We start from the raw sequence: 20,563 nt of genomic DNA, 5'->3' as shown, positions 1-20,563 counted from the left end.
TTTTCAAATATATTATTATATAACACTCTTTGTAAGTATATTGTATATCTTCTTCCCAAGGAAGAAAATGCTTTTATTTTTATTTTACATCTATTAAAAATTTAAGTAAATTTTACATTTACTTATAACTTAGGTTTTTTGTTAAATACTCTTGTAAGTTTATATTGTTAAAAGAGTCATTACTGAACTACATATATGTTCAACTTATGTATATAGTAGATATTATGTAGATGAGAAAAATAAAGTTTTTTTACTCATAAGATCAACACAAAAATTATAATGTAAATATATGAACAGATTAATAAAGAAATAAATGAACATACATAAACATATACAGAAGTCTCTTAAGCAGTCTCTTGTATATTAACAATCTCATCAGTAGAGTAGCTTCTCTCATGTTGAGTTTCTGTCAAGAGAAAGTCCCATATTTCTTGTACTCCTCAAGTCCAAACTCTGCATGACTGAAGGAGGAATTGACTATGGAAGAAATCACTTGTGTGTCTAGGAGGTAAATAGAGAAACTCCAGTCCATGGAGGAAGTTCCGTTGCTCCACTGCCCTCAAAACTTCTCTGACGGAAGAATTGGAGAGGGTCATTCCTGCCTGGTGGCTCTGCAGGTCTGAGAGGAGCAGAAGCTCAGTGCTGCTTTAAGACCGACCCAGGCCCACTGCTGGAGGAGGGACCATCAGGGAGGGGGAGGGATCCCAAACACACTGAGTGTGGAAAAGCACCTGGTGCTCTGGTGGTCCTCAGGACCTCTTCTTGTGCCTTCAGTGTTTTCAGCAACTTCTTCATCTCTTCTTCTTGTTTGGAACATCTGAATCTTTCTTCTTGTAATTCTTGGACCACTGAAGTTAATTCCTCCATCAACATTGCTGTTGTTCCCTTAGCCTTTCTGTAGGTGTCAATGAGGCTGGGCATTTTTAAAGTCACTTTCTGTAGCCTAGCTTCCTCTAAAGATGACTTAGTCTCTGCATGCCTCCTGTTAGCAGCACTCATCTTATCAAGAAGTTAACATTTCTTGACCATCAGTGTAGCTAGTGTGTCCGCAAGCTGTTTTTCATGTTTTATATAAAGTCGGCTTCTAACAGACTGCTCAAGTCTGAACAGGAGGAGACACACCAGAAGGCTGAAGAAGGATTGAAATGCCCCTGAGTCCTCCAGGAGGCTGTGGAATGTGAGGTATGGAGTAGTGCCATTGCCCTCCATCACCACCTCTCAAAGCTTCCCTAGGATCATCCAAAAGATAAGCTCCACAGAGCCTACAGGCCCTCCGTGGCACTGATGCCACCACAGGACTCTGTCCAGTAACCCTGTATCCACACTAACCCCAGAGAACTCCCCAACATTCTGCCTGGAACCCACAAGCAACTGACAGCCCAACTGCTCATCAGTGAGTGGTCAGTGGGGAAAAGATACTGAAAATAAAATGTGCTTATCTCTATCATATTATTTTTTAAGTATATTTTCTATTATCTTTCTTTTTAAAAAAGATACATAGATCACACACAATGTTACACGAAAAAAATAAGAGGATGACACTTAACCTCTTAGAGAACTGACATTACATACATGTTAAATCAGATTTATCTTCACTTATTTTTAAAAATGAAATAGAGCTTCTCACAATTTCTAAGTAATAAAGAAAATATTGAAAACAATATGGGAAACAAAGTTTAAAAACAAAGACATGCTGTTTCCCTATAGTGGTAATGTTGAGTAAAACATTGCCCCTCTGTGACTCATCTCAAAGAAAGACTTTTACTCAGAGGCAAGCACTTCTGATCAAGGAGTAAGTTTCCCACTGTCTCTGCAGGCCCAGATCTTCAAGTATTTCTGGTCTCAATTGCAAAGTGAAGGAAAATGTCTGCAAAACTTCTACAATCTAAAATTCAGAACATGGCTAATTAAAATCAAATTTCTGTACCAGTTTAAATATATTATCTTCAGCTTCTGCTTTTTCTTTTTCTTAAGAGGATCAATTTTAAAATTATCTTTTTTTAAAGATACATAAATCACACAATATGTTGCCAGAAAAATATGAGGTTTCCATATATCCCAATCCCCACATTCCCCACTCCTCCCACATCAGCAACTTCTTTCATTAGTGTGGTACATTGATTACATTTGATGAATACATTTTAGAGCACTGCTACACAGCATAGATTATAGTTTACATTGTAGTGTACTGTCTCGCCCAGTCCATTCAGGCGATAAGTAATGTCCTGCATCTGTTCCTGCATTATCATTCAGAACAACTCCAAGTCCCAAAACTGCCCCCATACCACACTCTATTTCCATCTCCCTGCCTTCAGCAACTCCCATGGTCACTGTCTCCACATCAGTGATTTAATTTCTTGCATTGCTAGAGTCACAATAATTCCATAGTTGAATACCAGTAAGTCCACTCTAATCCAAATTTAATTCTTCCCTCCTGAGAACCTAGGGATGGCAATGCCCACTCCATCTCTAAATTGAGAGGGGACTTAATCCCACATGGCCAGTGGATGGGATTTTCCTGCTTGCACTTGGTATGGTGGTTGACCATCCTCACCTCCTTGTTAGCTGACCTGGGTATATCCAACAAATTGTTTTGCAACTCTGCTGAGGCTTAGGGCCCAGGTGGCAAAGGGAAATCCAGAGATTCAAGTCTCCTGGGCATATACCAACTCCAGTGCCAACCACAGGTTCAGTAAAAGTAACAGAAGAGGCATGTATAGAGAAGTCACGTCTGAGTCCAACTCCATCACACGCAGGAGCACAAATTCCAAAGTAGGGCACACTGGCAAGGCACTGAACTCCAGAGCCATCAGCCATGACTGTAGGATGTGGGTGTCTCCAAAGCCTTTAGTAGCACCACTATTTGGAGTTGTATCTACTTTGGCTTTCTCTGAGATCCTGTGAGATGTGCATAAGGGTAAGCCCTCTGATGACCTCCTGACTCTTAGCCATATAAATTCATCTGTCTTTACCATTCCCCCTTTTATTCAAGGTCTTTTTTCTAGTTGCATCATCAGCTGGTGCTTGGTAGTAATCCCTAGAGAGGCTCATCTCCTGGAGTCATGTCCCATGCTGGGGGGAAGGTAATGCATTTGTATGCTGAGTTTGGCTTAGAGAGTGGCCACATTTGAGCAACATGGAGGCTCTTGGGAGGTAACTCTTAGGCACCCTGCAGCTCTAGGCCAAGTTGAAATTTCAAGTGCACAGACACATAAGCACACTTATTAGTATCGAAAGCCCATCTTTGGATCATCCTTCTTCACTGTTCTTTGCCCTTCCACTTGGAGTATTGTTCCTGTGCCATTGGGGAATGCAACAGAGCTCCCCAGGATGGAAACTCAGCACTCCCTCAGTTGTTGTGTGAAACTACCCATTACGTCAATACCCAACAAACATCCGAACATGTCTATATACCTATATGCATGTCCTGGAGAACTTGAATCTCTGGACTGGCCATGTTCCAGCTGGGCTCTGAGCCTCAGCAGTGTTGAAACTCCTATTCTTTGGTTTGTTGGACTTACCCAGGTCAGCTAACAGGGAGGTGAAGATGCTCAACCACCACCACAGGGAACCAAGAGTGCCTACAACTCCAAACAGGAGAATCACATTCATCAAGCATGCAGTATGTTTTAACATCAGGTAGTGTGATTCCTATGATTTCATTTTCCCTTTCAATATGTCTTTGGCTATTTGGGGAACCTTTCCCTTCCAAAGAAATTTCATACTTACTCTTTCCAGTTCATTTAAAAAATGCTGTGATTTTATTGGGATAGCATTAAAATATGTAGGTCAGTTTTTTGTAGGATAGACATCTTAATGATATTTAGTCTTCCTATCCATGAATAGGGAGTATTCTTCCATTTATTTAAGCCTTCTTTAATTTCCTTTAAAAGTTTGGTATAGTTTTCCGTGTATAAGTCTTTTACATCTTTAGTTAAATTTATTCCTAGGTGTTTGGTTTTTTACTTACTATTGTAAATGTTTTTTTCTCCTTGAATTCCTCCTCAGCTTGTGGACATTATTGGTGTACATAAGTGCTCCCAATTTTTGTATATTGATCTTATAACCTGCGACTTTACTGAACACATTTATAAATTCTAAAAGCTTTGTTGTAAATTTCTCAGGGCTTTCTATGTATAGGATCATGTCATCTGCAAATAATGAAATTTTGACTTCTTTCTTTCCAAATTGGATGCCTTTTATATCAGTTTCTTGCCTCAGTGCTCGAGCAAGTACTTCTAACACAATGTTAAACAGAAGGGGTGATAGTGGGCCTCCTTGTCTTGTTCCTGATCTTAGAGGGAAAGTTTTAGGATTTCACCATTGTATGTGATGCTAGCAGTGGGTTTTTCATATATGCCCTTTATCATGTTCAGAAAGTTTCCTTGTATTCCTACCTTTTGAAGAGTTTTTATCAGGAAAGGGTGCTGTATTTTCTCAAATGCTTTTTCTGCATCTATAGATATGATCATGTGATTTTTTTTTTCTTTCGATCTGTGTATGTGGTGTATTACATTGATTGGTTTTCTTATGTTGAACCATCCTTGCATACCAGGGATGAAACCCACTTGGTCATGGTGTATCTATGTCATTTGATGTGTTGTTGAATACAATTAGCAAATATTTTGTTGAGGATTTAGCATCTAGGGTCATTAGAGAGATTAGACTGTAATGTTCTTTTCTTGTGGTGTCTTTGTTTGGCTTTGGTATCAGGGTAATGTTGGCATCATAGAATCAGTTAGGCAATGTTCCTTCTACTTCAATTTTTTGGAAGAGTTTAAGCAAGTTTGGGTTAATTCTTTCCAGACTGTTTGGTAGAATTCACCTGTGAAGTCATCTGGCCCTGAGGTCTTCTTATTTGGGAGGTTTTTAATGACTGATTCTATCTCTTTATTTGTGATTGGTTAGTTGAGATCATCAATTTCTTCTTTGGTCAATGTAGGCTGCTTATATGTTTCTAGGAATTTGTCTACTTCCTCCAAATTGTCCTTCTTGTTGGCATATAGTTTTTCAAAGTATCCTCTTAGGATACTCTTTATTTCTGTGAGGTCAGTGGTGATATCCCCTTTCTCATTTCTTATTTTCTGTGTTTACATCTTCTCTCTTTTTTCCTTTGTTAGTCTAGCTAAAGGTTTGTCAAATTTATTGATCTTCTCAAAGAACCACCTCTTTGTTTTATTTTTTCTAGAGCTTTCTTATTTAGTTCATTTAGTTCTGCTCTGATCTTTGTTATTTCTTTCTTTCTTCTTACTTTGGGGTTAGTTTGTTGGTTTTTTTGTTTTTTGTTTTTTGTTTTTTTCCACTAATTCCTCCAACTGTGAATTTAGGTCTTTCATTTAACTCTTTCTCCTTTTTTGATATATGAATTTATGGCTAGAATTTCCCACTAGGTACATCTTTTACTGCATCCCATAAATTTTGATATGTTATGTTGTCATTTTCATTATTTGTAAGGTAGTTACTGATTTCTTTAGAGATTTCCTCCTTGGCTCACTGTATATCTAAGAGTGTGTTGCTTAACTTCTATATCTTTGTGCATGATCTGGTTCTCTGGTCCTTGCAGATGTCCAGGTTCATTCCATTGTGGTCAGAGAAGTTGTTTTGTGTGATTTCAGGTTGTCTGAATTCATTGAGACATTCTCTGTGGCCAACAAGTTGTCTGAGTTTGAGAATGATCCATGTGTTCTTGAGAAGAATGTACTTGGGTATAGTGTTCTGTATATATCTATTAGGTCCAGATCCTCTAATATATTATTCAAAGTCTTTGTTTCTTGATTGATTCTCTGTTAATATGTTCTGTCTAATGGTGATAATGGTGTATAAAAGTCCCCCATTATAATTGTACAGGCATGTATTCCTCCCCTTACTTTTTCCAGTGTTTGTCTCATGTATTTTGAGGCACCCTGGTTAGGTGCATAAATGTTTATGATTGTTCTTTCTTCTTGAAAGATTATCCCTTTTACTAATATACAGTTTCCATCTTTGTCTCTCACAATCATTTTGCCTTTGAAGTCTATTTTGTCCAATATTAGTATAGCTACTCCTGCCCTTTTTTGTTATTGTTTGCTTGTGAGATTGTTTTCCAGCTATTCACTTTCAACCTCCTTGAATCCTTGGGTCTAAGGAGGGATTCTCATAGACAGCAATATGGATGGCTATATTTCCTTATCCATTTTGCAAATCTGTGTCTATTGACTGGTGAGTTTAATCCAGTAACATTTAATGTTATTACTCTCAAGTAATTACTTACATTAGCCATATTTTCTTTGGATTTATGTCATATGTTCTTTTTATTTCTCTTTTTGTCTTTTCAGTTGTTCTTACACTCTCTTCCAACCCTGTCTCTACTATTTTTTTTTCTTTTAACCTGTAGATATCCTTTCAATATTTCTTGAAGGGCAGCTTCTTATTGGCGTGCTCTCTTAGCTTCTGCTTATCTGTGAACACTTTGAACTCTCCATCATTTTTGAATGCTGGCTTTGCTGGATAGAGTATTCTTGGCTGGAAATTTTTTCCTGTTTGTACCTTGACTATGTCATACCACTGCCTTCTTGCCTCCATGGTGTCAGATGAGAAATCAACACTTAATCTTATTGAGCTAACCTTGTATATGATGGTTCTCTTTTCTCTTGTGGATGTCAGTATTTTCTCTTTGTCTTGATTATTGGATAATTTGACAAGTATATGTCTTGAAGTAGGCCTGTTGGGATTTATAATGTTTGGGGTGTGCTGCACTTCCTGGACAGGTACATCCATCTCCCTCAATAGCTTTGGGAGGTTTTCACCGATTGTCTCCTCCAACACCCCTTATGTACCCTTTTCCTTTTCTTCTTCTGGGATGCCTATAATGCGTATGTTTGAGTGTTATGTGTTGTCATTCAAATCCCTAAATCCCTGCTGGATTTTTTCTATCTTTTTATCTATCAATTCTGGTATCTGTTTGATTTCAGATTTATTGTCTTCCACATCACTAATTCTTTCCTCTGCCTCTTCAAATCTATTGTCTGCTGAGAGTGTATTTTTGATTCCTTGGATTGTGCCATTCATCGCCATCATATCTGTTCTCTTTTGTGTGTGTTCAGAGTTTCTTTAGTATGCTCTCCAAGTGATTTCTTAATATCCTTAATCTCTTCCTTCACTTCATTAATTTGGTCCATGATATTTGTTTGGTCAGCTTTGATTAGTTGTTCAATGTTCTGCTCCTCTTCCTGGTTTTTAGTTTGCTCATTGGACTGGGCCATGTCTTCCTAATTATTGGTTATGTTTTGTAATTTTTTGCTGCTGTCTGGTCATCATTTTATCTTGATGGGGTTGTTCAGTTGATTAGCTTTTCACCCTAGTCTTGGGTTTTAATTAGTTGCTATTTTTGTGTCTTTGTTAAGTTTCTCTTTGACACTTTGTTGTTCTTTTTCTATTTCCTTGTTGTTGTCTAAATTCTCTCAAAGGACACAGATTAGGGCCAGGGAAAGTAAAAGAGGTAAGAAAGGAAAATGTATAATGGTAATATTGATAGTAAAATTTAGCAGAATAACCATGTAAAACCTAGGAGACTTAATAGTAAACTCATGTAAGCATGTAGAGTTATAGGAATTAAAAGTGGAGTACCTATAATGTAATGGAAATATGAATATGGAGAAGAATATAGTATGAATTATAAAGCCACCATGATGAGGAGAGAGGGGAAAAGAAAAGAAAGGGCAAAAACAGAAAGTCCTTTTTCTGAACCCTGGGAGCCTGCAAGCCCCCTAAAAGAAGCCAGAGAGATGGTGGAGAACCATGGTGTCTGCAGGTCTCCAGGCCAGAGGAAAGGGAGAGCAGGATGCCAGCTAGGATTCCAGACCCACAAATGTCTGGGGTTTTTAAAGAATGGGACAGAAATAAAGAAGGGCAGGTTATTCCAAATATACTTGTGTATTCCACAACAGGAGCAGCTGCCTACACCATAATATACAGGGTACAGGGAATGTACATGAATGAGCATTAAAATGCCACTGCTCCTCTCAGAGCTGAGCCACTTGTGAGTTTGACCCAGTGACCACCTCTGTGGTCCTCCTCAAAGTATGAAGGCCCAGGACTGTTCTTGATAATTACACTTTAAAACCCATTCTACAGAGTATTATGTAGAAATGACACTAAACAACTATGTGGGGAAAGTACATATATATCTATATTATGTGCATGTATATATGAGTGTATATAGGTGTTTGTATTGTATATAAATAAATAAATAAGAGTATATGCATATATATGTGTGCCTTGTATGCACAAAGAGAGGGATAAAAATCCACAAAAAAGCTACTACAATTGGGAAGTAGATTTGACTCAGCTGATAGTGCATCTGCCGACCACATGGGAGGTCCAGGGTTCAAACCCAGGGCCTCCTGACCTGAGGAACTGGCCCACGTGCAGTGCTGATGCATGTAAGGAGTGCCGTGCCATGCAGGGCTGTCCCCCATGTAGGGTAGCCCCATGCAGAAGGAGTGCACCCTGTAAGGAGAGCCGCCCCACGTGAAAAAAGTGCAGCATGCCCAGGAATGGCACCACACACACGGAGAGCTGACGCAGCAAGATAATGTGACAAAAAGAGACACAGATTCCCAGTGCCCCTGGCAAGAATGCAAGCAGACACAGAAGAACACACAGGTAATTGACAGAGAGAGCAGGCATTGAGGGGAGGGGGGAAGGGGAGAGAAAAAAAAGCTACTATAATTAATAGACAAGTTATCAAAGTGGTGGTACACAAGATTAATATGTGAAGATCAAAAGCATTTCTACACAATACTTATGTGCTATCTGACGAGAAAAGCAGAAAAAAAAATTTCATTTATTATAGCAACTAAAACAATCAAATATTTAGGAATAAACTTAGCCAAGTACTCAGAAAACTACAAAACATTACTAAAAGTACCCGAAGAAGAATTAAATAAATGGCAGGACATTTGGTATTCATGGCTTGGAAGACTAAATATCATTAGGGTGTCAATTTTACCCAAAATGATTTATGGATTCAACACAATCCCAATAAGAATCCCAACACCCTTTTTGAGGAAATAAAAAAGCCAATAAACGAATTTATTTGGAAGGGCAAGGGGTCCAGAATACCCAAAAATGTCTTACAATGGACCAGTTTTTATTGATCTTTTTCTCCTGGTTGTTCCTCCCAAGAATATCCTTTTCCCATTATTGCAATGTTCCACCTCACTCATTAGTAACTTCCTGGAAAAAGACCATGGCTTTAGGCATTTTGTGGAATTACCCCATAAGAAATTTATTTGACCAAGGTGCCAGATATAAGACATATATGTAAACTTGCTTGATTATGTTGTGCTGAAAAAAAAAAACAAGTTCATAAAGGGAATGCAGAGCTAGTTATTATATTAATGCAGGAGCAGCACCAAGAGGTTTCTGCTCAAAAGTTCGAGTTGTGAGTGCAGCTTATATGTCTGCTTGAGAAAAAGGGAAGATATGGGGGGAATGGGGAGAGATAATGGGACACGATTTATCCTTGCTATGTGCTGTCCATGCTTTCCTTGCTTCCTGTACATTACAAGGCTGTGGGGCTCTTTGAACGGGGTGTCCTTGGGGCCGTGTGATAATCAGCAAGCAGGATACTGAAGTAAGATTGTGGCCCTCTGGTGAGGATCAGCAGGCCTTGCTGGTGTCAGCTTGACTTCTCCTCAGGCTAGGGCTGGGGATTTTATCAGTACTGCAAAGGATTGTTGGTATGCCAGCTCACTTCAGCTAACCTCCATTTCTTCTTTATAACTCCCTGGATAAAATTTAAGCTCAATAAATCAAGATGGTTAGTAAAATCATTAATCGTGCCAATTTCACAATTATAAATTTATAGCATTGCTTTAACACTACCTGGAATTTCATTAAACCATTCAAACTGAATTTCATAGGTACATGGACATTATTGGCAGCAGAGGGAGCCAGGCTGGTTTGTAAGGGAATAAAACGGGTTGCCCCAGAAAACTCTTACTCAGGTTCTACCCTAGAGAGTATTTCCTACACTTGGGTTTGGTGAAAATTGCAATACAATAGATATATACTAAGATGCGTTACCCTCAAGCACTTGCCCCCCAAATCCACACTAGTCAAAACTCTCCAGTGCCACAAATGAGCTGTCCTAATAGTCCCTCTGACACTAAGACCCTAACATCACTGATCTGGGGATGAGTAATAGATGTATGGAATATTACATAGAAATGAAAAGAAAAACTGGTGGCCATGTCTAAGAATTATCCCAGTAAATTAAACAGAATGCCCAGGGACTGGATGTCGTGCCTGAATCCCCTTGCTGTTTAGAGGCCAGGGTGTTAGAGGATGCATAGCCCTAGATTATTATGGACTCTGAAGAAGGGTCTGTGGCTTCACTAACACATCCTGCTTTGTGTGGGGAGACAGCACTGATCAAGTTCATCTTGGTCTGGATCAGCAGGGACCATGGTGCCATTCTACTGACTAAACAGAGAGAGCAAATCAAAGTTTTCAGCTGTTTAAATTTTATTTTCCTTGCTTTTCCCATCCTAAAGGGGAAGACTGGCTGTGAATAGGATTGGGAATCCCAGTTTTATTTTTTCCATCCCTGCCTCCTAAAATCCTAGTTTTATACTGGATTCTTGGTTGGTAGAATGCTTTACACTTCACTGGCTCCAAACTCAGGAATTACAAAATAAGTACAACCTTGATCATAATACAACAGGGAACCAAGGGATGCACAGTTGTAGAAATGGACAGAGAGGTCCCCTGTGGATCCTGTGGTTTTACTTTTTCCCAGCAGAGAAGGACCATTGGCACAACGAGCCAGAACAGTATGAGAAAACTTCCCTGCCAGAGACAATAGAGTTGTCATTTCAGAAGAAAGTGCCTTTCCCTACTGGTCTGTGGCTGCATTATCAAGAACTCAGGTGCCAGATCTCTTACTTGGGTTCCACTGAGTTTGTTAATCCACTAGGCAGCAAAATATGAAGAAGAAAAACTAAGCCATGAAACCTCCTCTGATCCTCTCTTCATTCTACTTCCTGCCCTGCTGTTCCTCCTTCACAAACTGAAGTCCAGTTCCCATTCCTCATTTCCTCCTGTCTTTCCTGTACAAAATTCACCACTTTTACCCATAAATAAATCTTTTAACATTAATGAGCTCCCATAAATATATTCAGTGAGTGTGTTTGCTTTTATATGGAACTAAGAAGAATTGGACCTTGACTTCCTTTGAGGAACTTTTTCCAAGAATTCTCTGACATCTCAGTATTCAAGTAATTCTGATCACTTTTTCCCAAATTCTCCTAAAGGTACTTCTTAAATATATTTTTGAAACATCTCAATAATCTGTTTAAGCTTGTGACAGTTTGAAGTTTTATGTGAGTCGCATAAAAGATTATGTTCTTGGAACTAATCCATCCCTGTGGGTGCAGAACCCTGTGATTGGACTGGATTCACCAGGGGTGGGGTGTCTTTGTTGTTGTTGTATTAAGATTTATTTATTTCCCCTTCCCTCCCGCCACAGTTGTCTGCTTTCTGTGTCCATTTGCCATGTGTTCTTCTGTGTTTGCTTGTATTCTCATCAGCGCACTGGCAATCTGTGTCTCTTTTTTTGTCCCGTAATCTTGCTGCATTGACTTTCTGTGTGTGGCACCACTCCTGAGCAGGCTACACTTTTTTCGCATGGGGCAGCTCTCCATGCAGGACACACTCCTTGTGGGAGTGGGGCTCCCACTATGCGGGGGACACTCCTGTGTGGCATGGCACTCCTTGTGCACATCAGTACTGTGCATGGGCCAGCTCGCCACGTGGGTCAGGAGGCCCTGGGTTTGAACCCTGGACCTCCCATGTGGTAGGTGGATGCTCTATCTGTTAAGCCAAATCCACTTTCCACTGGGGGGTCTTTGACTGGAGTTCTTCAGTGAGGCTTAAACAGGGTGCATCTAGGCCCTCTTGGTGGAGTATTTTATAAATGGGAGAAACATGCAGAGGCACACAGAGAAAAACATCTTCCATTTACTGTCATGTGACAGAGGACTCCAGGATCTCCTAAGCCCAGAAAGACAGAGAAACCACAAGAGTCTGAAAGAGAGGCTGAGGCTGGACTCAGTAGAGCAGCCCTGAGTGAAGAGCTGTAGCCCAGCAGAGATGACCCATATGCCTGGTTGCCCCAGCTGAGCTGGGGAGAACCTGAGCCTAGAGGAGAAAGCAGAGTCCAGTGGCCTTTAGCCCTGACACGTGGCAGGAGTACTGGATCTGCTAGCAGCCAACTTTTTGAGAGATGGCATCTCTGATGATTACTTGATCTGGACATTTTCACAGCACTGGAAATGTAAGATTTTACCTTAATAAATTCCCATTACAAATGCCAAACCATTTCTGGTATTTTTGCATTGGCACCCATTAGCAAACTAAAGCAACATTTCCTATCTCCTCTTTTGATACACTTCACTGCTCTCTGGCCCATTTTTTTCTATTGATGACATTTCCGTCACTTCCATCTCTACAACTATCATCTGGAGTTTATTTCTGAAATTTTATCTCTGTGTGACTGTATGTTATAAAAATACAAACTTAAACATAAGAAACTCTCCTCCTTTGAACATAAGGGAAGAAACTACCTTCAGACTCCCATCTTAGTATTTACTTTAGAAAACAACACTTGTAAGCAAAGCCTCCTTCTTTGTCCTTTAGAAATGTATATAAAGCAAATTTCACCACAACACAGGGTCTCCTCAAGGAAGGAAGCCTTTTGAATAAAATGCAATCAAAATATCTCCCATTTTATGGTAAAGGAGGAGTATAAATCCTGGAGGTAGTAGTGGGGACTGTTCCTGTCTCCAAATTGTGAACCTACCTCTCATCTGAAGATAAAGAGATACCTTGAGAATGTGTATGTAATGGGTTGTGTCTGCTTAGCTACACACAAACCATGAGGTTTCTTTCTGTTTCTGCAAACTCTTGTGGATTGCCTGCGATGCATCCTGTTCTGGTTTAATGCTTTATTCAATAGATGCTTTATTCAATTTATGTAATGCTTTATTCAATAATAAAAGTGTTTTTCTTTCTCTTCTACTTTTGTGGACAGGTTTTCTGGGTTGAGAGATTATTTTATTTTTATTTCTTTTTCCCCAACAGTTACAGGCACCTAAATTAAAATATAACAATGAAAATGACCGATTTTCTTGGCATCCAGGAATTAATGTTTGAAATTCCCTGTGTATACTGAAACTGCTTGACAGAGTCCTTTTGACCCGTGTGCATAATTCCAATTCAGTGACACGAGGATGTTGAGAAAATAGTTTATTAGCAAAGGCCAGCCCATTGCAGACCTGAGGACATTAATTTCCTCAAATCAGTCACCCCAAGCTGAAAGCTGGGCTGAGCATTATGTGATTTTGTGGGGCTGGTTTAGTATATTGAGGCTGATTAAGTGAGATTGGGTGAGGTAGGAGGAGGTCTTAGCTGAGCATATGCTATTTAAAACATACTGAATTGGAAAATCTGTTAAAGTCGTTCATTGTATTAAATTAAGAAGAGAGTGTGAAAGCCTTTCATTCTGATAATGTTTTTTCCCCTATTTCTAAGTTTAATTTTCTCAGTGTTTTGTGTTTGCATTGGGAATATATTTATATTCTCAAAATATATGTTATGATGTGATTTGAAATTATATAAAAGAAGAACATACTTGGTCATACGTTGCATGTAAGAAAATGGAGGTGCAATGGTAGCTGTATGTGTTCTTTACTATTTTAATGAAGGAAAGTTAACTTTTAGGTCAGGCTTCTCTTAAGTGCACATGTTCCTACTGACAGAACCAGTTTATTCCAGTTATAAAGTGCAAGACCAAATCAAGCTATATTCTGGATCTTGGATTAGATCATCTAATCATCTCCTTACTATATATAAGATGAGAAAAGTTTCCTACCAATATGCATAAAGGGGATGGTTTTTTTTTTTTAAGATTTATATATTTATTTATTCCCCACCCCCGTTTGTCTGTTCTCTGTGTCTATTTGCTGCGTTGTCTTCTTTGTCCGTTTCTGTTGTTAGCAGCTCGGGAATCTGTGTTTCCTTTTGTTGCATCATCTTGTTGTGTCAGTTCTCCATGTGTGCGGCACCATTCCTGGGCAGGCTGCACTTTCTGTCGCATTGGGCGGCTCTCCTTATGTGGCGCACTCCTCGCACGTGGGGCTCCCCTACGCAGGGGACACCTGTGTGGCACAGCACTCCTTGCATGCATCAGCACTGCGCATGGGCCAGCTCCACACTGGTCAAGGAGGCCCGGGGTTTGAACCGCGGACCTCCCATGTGGTAGGCGGACGCCCTAACCACTGGGCCAAGTCCGCCGCCGGGGGATGTTGTTTTTAAACCAAGAAAAAAGAAACTTCTGTAGGAAATCAGTAGGAAAGGTTGATTCTGTCAGGACTTAGTCAAGCAATAGCTTCAGCACCACACCAACACAATTGAGCATTGTTATTCTCTCTGCACTGAGCACTATTATCCTCACTCACCACCTCCCAACCCCATCCACCACTTACTCATTTTCCTTCAGTGTCAGTTTAAATGTTAAACCTTCAGAATTCCTCTCTTCCCCCTGGTACTATGTTAGTCTTCCCATGTCCATACATCTGGTGATGACATTTCTCATCTATATTTATTTGTGTTTTTCCCGATGTTTTCTCTCTCCCTCTTGGGACTGACTCATTGCAGCAAAATGGACCTCAGAATCCTAATATAAGGCAGATTCCCATCCAACCATTACATATGACTTAAATTCCAGACTAATTCCTTTTCTACAATAACCTCACTGGCTCCCTGATAGCCTGACTCCAAATATCTGCATTCAGATCATTATTTACACAGTAAAGGAGGTCCATCACTCCTGAGGAAACTTCTTTCAGGTACTCACCAGAGGCAAAATATAAAGAGAATCGAGGGACACTGGGTCCTTATTGAAGATGCTGTCAGTACATTCCAGGGCTCAAAACTGCTTTCTTGCTCTAGAAAAATCAGTTGGGATGGTTACTATTTATGCTGCTAATAACCTCATTAATCATGTGAGACAGGCCATATCCTGTGTCAGTGCCAATGAAGAAAAATGTAATCAAATTACACCAAAAAACACATATTTCCCTCTAATTATATAAAAGAGGTAATACAGTTAATGAAAATAGGTTATGTCCTTTCATTCTGTAATTCATATATGACCAAAGCAATATTCACGTCTCTATCCAGAGGTCTCAGTCTTTTGGATTCAGGGTTTGGGGCAGTGATGTGCAGTGCTTTCAGAAAGAAAAGCAGTGCTGCTTTTTATTTCCAGGGAGATGAGTAAAACAACCAAGTCTCTCATGCTGGAGTGTCAGTATTGCTCTTTATAAGTATGATAGTTATGTGCCAATACCAATATATTGGTCAATTCAAATATATTTTTCATGCTTTTATATGACAGTTTACTAAACAAGGAAAATACCACACAATATGTGTCTCTTCAATTCAGACTTACCTGATGTCCTAAAGGATGTACAATCCTATAAGCTGGTTGAGTAAAATAAAATGGCTGCCTTCATTGGGCATTGCTGGGAATGGACCGCCATTCCCAGAAGGGTTTTCCAGAAGTCAAAAACAATTGTTCTCCAGGGACTTTATGAGAAAATGGAACACATCCTAAAGAGCTGCAGATAATCAATACTTGGTGATAAAAATTCCTTTGGTCCCATAGAGATAGCTTAGCAGAACAGACAAGCAAACCATACTATTCAATGTATATCTGCTCCCCACATTGTAAGACACCCCCTATGTAAAACTGAAGCAACATCAGCCAAAAACAACATTGCTTCATTTGCTTCCACCTTCTCCTTATATGATTTTCCCTTTTCCACTTCCTCTCCAGAGCACCTTTCTGTTTTCTGAATCAAATGATCCTGATTCATGAACCATGTAATATAGTATATGTGATGGTTAGACTATTGTATCAACTTAGCGAAGTAATTGTGACCAGTTGTTTGGTCTAGCAAGCAGTGGGTTAACTGTAATGTAAGGGCATTTATGGACTTTAGTCACCATTGACTTTACTACTCTAGTAAATCATAGATAGCTGTTTACAATTACATCAATCAGGCAGATTGCCATCAGCAATGAGTGACCCTTTATCCAATCAGTTGAATACCTTAAAAGGGGAAGTGATGCCAGCATTGAGTGAGAATTTCCCAACTCATCTATGGACAGCTAACGACTCCCAGAACTCATCAAGAACCTTCAGTGGAAGAGAGGTTCAACTATGGCAGGAGAGGAACACTGGTGTGGGGTGTTATTAATGGGGGGCACATGGTTGAGAGGGAGTTCTCCAGGGCATGTATACAGGGAACATAAAAATGTCTGGATAGCAGTTACGAACGACAACTGAGGGAGTGCTGAGTTCCTAGCCAGGGGAGCTCTATCACATTCCCCAATGGAACAGCAACAATCCCCCAAGTGCAATGGCAAAGACCAACAAAGAAGGATTTTCCAACAATGAGCCCTTGATACTGATGACAATGCTTATGAGTCTGTGTGCCTGAAGTAGGAACTAGGCCTAGAGCTGCAGGGTGCCTAGGAGTTACCTCCTGAGAGCCTCCATGTTACTCAAATGTGGCCACTCTCTAAGCCAAACTCAGCGTGTAAATGCATTAAATTGTGCCCAGTGTGGGACATCACTCCTGGGGATGAACCTCCCTGGTGCTGAGGTATTACTACCAAGCACCAGCTGGTGCTATACATAGAAAGAGACCTTGAATGAAAGGGTCAACTCAGACCAGCAGAATATCTCAGCCCATATGTAGGATCATGTGTTAAAAACTGCTTTTTGACCTTGAATAAAATGGGGAAATGGCAAAGACAAATGAGTTTATATGGCTAAGAGTCTTCAAAAAAGAGTCAGGGGGTCATCAGAGGGGTTATGATTATGTACTCCTCAGGGACCCCAGAAACAGCCAAAGTGGATACAACCCCAGGTACAGGTTCTCCTGAGGGCTGCAGAGGCCCACAGGGATATGATCATGGCAGATAGCTCTGGAGCTCAGTACCATGTCAGTGGGCCCTACTTTGGAGTTTGTGTTCCTCAGTGTGATGGAGTTGGACTCAGATGTGACCTTTCTACACATGCCTCTTCTGTCTTTTACTCTTTTACTGAACCTTTGGTTGGTGCTAGGGTTGGTGTATGCTCAGGAGACTTGAATCTCTGGACTGTCCAAGTGCCAGCAGGGCCCTGGGCCTCAGCAGAGTTGCAATTCCTACTCTCTGGTTCATTGGACTTATGCAGGTCGGCTAACAGGGAGGTGAAGATGGTCAGTCACCACACCAGGGAACTGAGAATGCCTACACCTGCAAGCATGAGAATTGCATCCATCATCCATGTGGAATCTAAGCCCCCTCTCAGTATAGAGGGGGAGGGGACATCACTATCCCAGGGTCCACAGAATGGAGGAGTAAAATATGGATTGAGTGGACTTACTGATATTCTACTATAAAACTTTTGTGACTACTATTAGAAGAAATTGTATCATTGATGGGGACAAAGTGACCACAGTAGTTGCTGAGGGCAACTTCCCACTCCCTAGAGGGAAGAAGAGATGTGATGAGGGGACATATTTTTGGGACTTTGGAGTTGTCCTAAATGATATTGCAGGGTCAGATGCTGGGCATTATATATCCTGCCATAACCCACTGAATGTACTGCGGGAGAGTGTGAACTACAGGGTAAACTATTATCCACGTGGTGCAGCAGTGCCCCAGAATGTGTTTGCTGAGTATGATGAGTGTGCCAAAATGATGGGGGAGGTTGTTAGTGTGGGAGGAGTGGTGGGGGGGATGGGGAGTATAGGGGAACCTCTTATGCTCTTTATCATGTAACCTTTTTTGTGATGTATATATCTTCAAAAAAATACAATTTACAGAAATGATGGGGGTGGGGGGCTGGGGGTGTTGGGAAATGGGGGTAGGTTATATGAGAATCTCATTTTTTAAAATGTAACATTCTATGTGCTCTATTAACTTTAATAAATTTAAAAAAAATTTAGAATAAAAAAATGAAAAGAACCTTCAGTGGACTTTCATTGGAGCCCCTGGTTGTAGCCTGCCTGCAGAACCTGGACTTGTGCAACCCCACAGTCACGTGAGGGACTCTGATAAAATCTCTTACTATTGACAGATATCTCTTGTTGATTCTGTTCCCTAGAGAGCCCTGACAAATAGTGTGAGACCCTAACTTTCAAGAAAAGATTTTTTTAATCAAGCCTAAAATATTAAAGGTGCCAGGAATTGTTTATCTCCCTTATTGATTTGACTATACATAGGGTATGTTTCAACTATTTTTATATAAAATCAAACATTTGAATTTCTTTGGATATCTCCTGAGAGAAAGAAAAAAAATTATTTGTGAAGAAAACTCAGGCAAAATATTTTGATTTTCTATAAAGTAATTATTTCCAAAAGGAATATTTTGACTTGCTTAATACTTACTTCTGAAATTAAGAGTATATACTCTGGCGGTGGACTTGGCCCAGTGGTTAGGGCATCCGTCTACCACATGGGAGGTCCGCGGTTCAAACCCCAGGCCTCCTTGACCCGTGTGGAGCTGGCCCATGCGCAGTGCTGGTGAGTGCAAGGAGTGCCCTGCCATGCGGGGTATCCCCACATAGGGGAGCCCCATGCACAAGGAGTGCACCCCATAAGGAGAGCTGCCCAGCATGAAAGAAAGTGCAGCCTGCCCAGGAATGATGCCAATACACGGAGAGCTGACACAACAAGATGACGCAAGAAGAAAAGAAACAGATTCCTGGTGCTTCCTGACAACAACAGAAGCCGATGAAGAAGATGCTGCCAATGGACACAGAGAACAGACAACTGGGGTGGGGTGGGGGGGAGAGAAATAAATAAATAAATAGATCTTTAAAAAAAAAGAATGTATACTCTTCGTTATTTTTGAAGCAAACATTTTTCATAATCAAATATTCAATTTTAGGCTTCTTTATATGTTTCTATACTTTTACACCTAGTTACACTGCAACAATCTAAAGGCAAGTGTGGTACTCTTTTTGTCATAAGTGAATGTTGGTTGCATGAGTACTAGGATTCAGACTTGGGCCAGGGAGGGGAATTACACTGGCAAAACAGATCATCTGCCCATGTGACACATGCGGTTTAGTTTGAAAGAGATAATTTAAAGAAAAATGAGTGATATACTTTAGATATCTAGCCATATATACTTAATTTGTGGTGATAAAGTCTTCTTGGAAATTTAAGAAATTTTGACCATAAAGCTTTCACAGGGGAAAGTTCTAAAATTTTTGGTGGAAGTAATAATAGTTTTAGAGGTTGTTGTTTTTTTCATTCTGAGGGAACATGTGTGAAATCCTGAAACACCTGAGAAGCTGCTGTGCCCGAGGAACTGAGAGCACGTGGCTGGCAGCTGAGTGTGATAGCCTGGCCTGGAGAGGAGGGGAGGCTGGCTGGCTACAAGCCTGAAGACCATGGTGAGCCCAATGGTCCTAGTCTGATTACTGGAAAATATTGAAGTATTAAAGTGATGGAGTGACCTGATTAGATATGTGTGTGCATGTGTGCGGAGAGCCTTTTGCTGCAGAAGGTAAAAAAGAAATTAAAAAGACTATTAGTGAATTTCAAAATTAGAACTTTATCTGGTATAGACTGTCAGTAGTTACACTGTTGAAAAAAATTGCAAATTAAATGATTTCATGACTCAATGCATCTCTGTCAAATGTTAAATTATCTTCTGCTGGACTCAGAGCTTTGTTTTCTGTTTTTCCTTCAGCATAATTTTTTAGTTGTTAATCAGGGGCCATACAACTGTCACCCTGGTGTGTTTGTTGTTTCTGTGAGAAGATTAGAGGCTATATCCTCTGAGAACTTTGCTTTGATGCTTTGGTTTTGCTCAAGGTAAGCAGGAAAGGGTGATACTGATGAGCCAAATGCTCATGTGATCTTGACCCCTATTCCCAACTCCAGCTCACGGCCATTATCTACAGTCCTCACTCTGAAAGCATCCTTGTCTACTTATGCTTCCTTCCAGAAGTGTTGCCTGGTGAAAAAGAAAAGATGCGCATGATAGGCTGAGTGTAGTGCTGGAAGGGGACAGGGAAAATAAGAAGATGAGTGAGAGAGTGAGAGACACAATAAATGAAAAGTGAGGTCCCAGATCTCTGAGGGAGGATTCCAGGTCCAAGACCATTGTGAAACTAGAACTCTCCTTCCTCCTCCTCCTCCTCCTCCTCCAGCCCATTCCCCACTTTCCAGTCCGGCACAGCCTGGCTGCCCCTGTTCCTTCTCCAGGTGCTGAGCCTGGATCCACAACCCCATATGATAACCAGAGCACAGAGCTCCTTCCTCCAGTCCCTGCTGTTTCTTCTATTTATTTAAAATTTTACTTGTCTTTTGTTTTAAAGATACATAGATCACAAAAAAATGTTACATTCAAAAATATAAGCAGTTCCCATATACCCCACTCCTCCCACATCAACAACCTCTGTCATCATCAGCAACCTCTTTCATCAGTGTGACACATTCACTGCATTTGGTG

This window comes from Dasypus novemcinctus, chromosome 21 (assembly GCF_030445035.2).
Source record: "Dasypus novemcinctus isolate mDasNov1 chromosome 21, mDasNov1.1.hap2, whole genome shotgun sequence".
Lineage (NCBI taxonomy): Eukaryota > Metazoa > Chordata > Mammalia > Cingulata > Dasypodidae > Dasypus > Dasypus novemcinctus.
The sequence above is the reverse complement of the archived record's forward strand: the minus strand, read 5'-3'. Positions refer to the sequence as shown.